Raw genomic sequence first — 2,658 nt, forward strand, 5'->3', positions numbered from 1 at the left:
ATTAAAAGGTGGGAAAATGCTTATCATTTTGGGAGTATTATTACCATCTAATGGTTCAAGCTGGTATGGCTCCAACAACCCCCAAATTCAACTTATATGATTTCGCCAAAATTTCTTACATTCTTCTTCTTCTGCTAAAGTGGGAAATTGATATAAGATTGCTGGTGGTGTTTAAAAATTTTACAGAATGCAATGATGTGTATGTCTGTGAATTTAGATGAGGTACATAAGGACGAGAAGTAATGAATGCAACTCAACTCCGAACTGTATTAATAAATTACAATAATATTTTATGATGGAACTGAATGGCTACCTGGCTATAGTTGAATGGAAGTTGCCATAACTTCCATTCAACCGTAGCCTACTTGGAGTTGAGTCTCAACTTATTTCTATAGATTATTTTATCGTTTTCATGTAAAGTTTCTTCTAATATGTGAGCCTCGTAAGATACCAAGAATTAGAAGATTAAAAGAAGGATAATTTCGCTGCATTTATTTTACCCACAATGCACTTTTGGCAACAGCCGACCTATCCCATGTAAACATTCCTACTTAGTGCCACCGGTGTTTCTTTTATTAGTGTTTGACAATTATTTTAGGTTATTTCGATGTCATTTCTTGAACTTTTATCATTCATGCAGTGTATGGTTGTAATAGCAATAGCTATACAAAAATGTAAGATGTAGAGAGTTTCTGTGACAAATTAAGACTCAATCTAGATATGTGTATGGCGTCACTTGATGTGTGTGGTTGAAGAATATGAAAATTTTATTTTGATTTTAACTATACAAATAGTAATTTTTAAAGAGACGAGGCTAATACGCAAGATAATTTGAAAATGTAATGATATAACATAGTGATTTAATACCATGATGTGAAAAGGCATTTTGAAAATGTCTGTAGCCTATCATCGTGTAGACCTAATCTAACCTAACCTTAGGGAAAATTATACGACTGTTCCACGTTGATTTAAAAAATGAAATATGTTGGATGTTTTATGAAGTCGGCATGGGTCTGTTCTTAGGTTCTACATAATACCAGGTTAGTAGCTATAGTCAACTCTTTTTAGTGAGGCACATTTGCACCGACTCGCAGGGGTGCCCTTTTAGCTCGGAAAAGTTTCCTAGTTGCTGATTGGTCGGACAAGATAATTCTAACCAATCAGAGAGTAGGAAACTTTTCTGAGCTAAAAGGGCATCGCTGCGAGTCAGTGAAAATGCACCTCAAAAAAAAAAAAAAAATGAGTATAGTGGTGAATTTTTCAACAATCATGCACGTATGGTTAGAATTTTACAATTTCTTATACGTTATAAGTTAAGGAAAAATGTTTGCGATAGTGTTTGCACCAACTAGATTATGTCATGCCTAGTAGTATGCATTTTGAAATAGAATAAGCTTTCTTCAAGTTAAAGAAATATAACCAAAAAGTTAATTACCAGTATAGTTGTCAAATGAAGGTGTCGGGTTGTGTTGAAATATAACAACAATAATTTTGTTTTCCTTGTTCCTGATGTGATAAAGAAATTAGGATAGCGTAGCCGATGATGAAAAAAAAGGTGGGGACTGCTTATCATTTTGGTAGTGTCTGGAAGTATTTATTGCGAAGTTTAACTTAAAACTTATAATACATAAAAAGAATAGATTAGAGCCAAGAGAATTTTTTAATCTGATACAGTAAATAAGACGTATTATGTTTTCTGAGTTTCTCGTAGTTTCAAGTTGTTTTTATGTATAATATCAAGGCAACTTATAAAGTTTGTTTTCCTTCGTGGGAAAAAATCGAAAAAACTGGATTCTCTCTCTCTCTCTCTCTCTCTCTCTCTCTCTCTCTCTCTCTCTCTCTCTCTCTCTCTCTCTCTCTCGCTCAATAGGTATTACTAAGTTGGTCTTTGCTGTTTAACTAGATTCTTCTCTCCGCCTTGCTGTCCAACTTCAGAAGTGTGCACAAAATCCACTTGCCGAACGTTCTCAGCACATTACAATTGTTTATTTATTCTAATTATTGGATATATTTGATTTTATTTTACCAGCCATCCTACCTGTCAATGGCAATGGAATTATCGGAAATTTAGTTGATTTTGTGTTATTGTTACCACATTTGACCCCATATATGAATTTTATATTTGACTTTTACTACTACTACTACTACTACTACTACTACTACTACTACTACTAATACTTGCTAAGTTACAATCCTGGTTGGAAAAGCAGGATGCTATAGGCCCAGAGGCCCCAACAGGGAAAATAGCCGAGTGAAGAAAGGAAACAAGGAAAAATAAAATATTTCAAGAACGGTGAAAACATTAAAATAAATATTTTCTATATAAACTATAGAAAACTTTAGCAAAACAGGAGGAAGAGAATCAAGATAGAATGGTGTGCCCAAGTGTACCCTCAAGTAAGAGAACTCTAACCCAAGACAATGGAAGACCATGGTACAGAGGCTATGGCACTACCCAAGACTAGAGAATATTGGTTTGATTTTGAAGTGTCCTTCTCCTAGAAAAGCTGCTTACCATAGCTAAAGTGTCTTCTACAAATAACTGTATACACAAAAACAATTATTTCCTTCATAAAACCAAATATATTGTAGCCCTTGGCCTTGTAGCACCCTTCTTTTCTAACCAGGCCTGTACTAGCATAGTACGGTTTATAACAG

At 34.3% G+C, this 2,658-nt stretch overlaps 1 protein-coding gene across 1 annotated transcript in view; it reads left to right on the forward strand.

Annotated features, from left to right (window-relative positions):
- The first annotated feature begins 354 nt into the window (after positions 1-354).
- LOC137629641 (uncharacterized) overlaps positions 355-2,658 on the forward strand; it is a 72,221-nt gene continuing 69,917 nt past the window's right edge. Inside the window, exon 1 of the mRNA XM_068361161.1 lies at positions 355-1,040. The gene's annotated coding sequence lies outside the window, so the exon portion shown is untranslated. The remainder of the gene's footprint in view (positions 1,041-2,658) is intronic.

Source organism: Palaemon carinicauda, chromosome 37 (assembly GCF_036898095.1).
Source record: "Palaemon carinicauda isolate YSFRI2023 chromosome 37, ASM3689809v2, whole genome shotgun sequence".
Taxonomy (NCBI): Eukaryota; Metazoa; Arthropoda; class Malacostraca; order Decapoda; family Palaemonidae; genus Palaemon; species Palaemon carinicauda.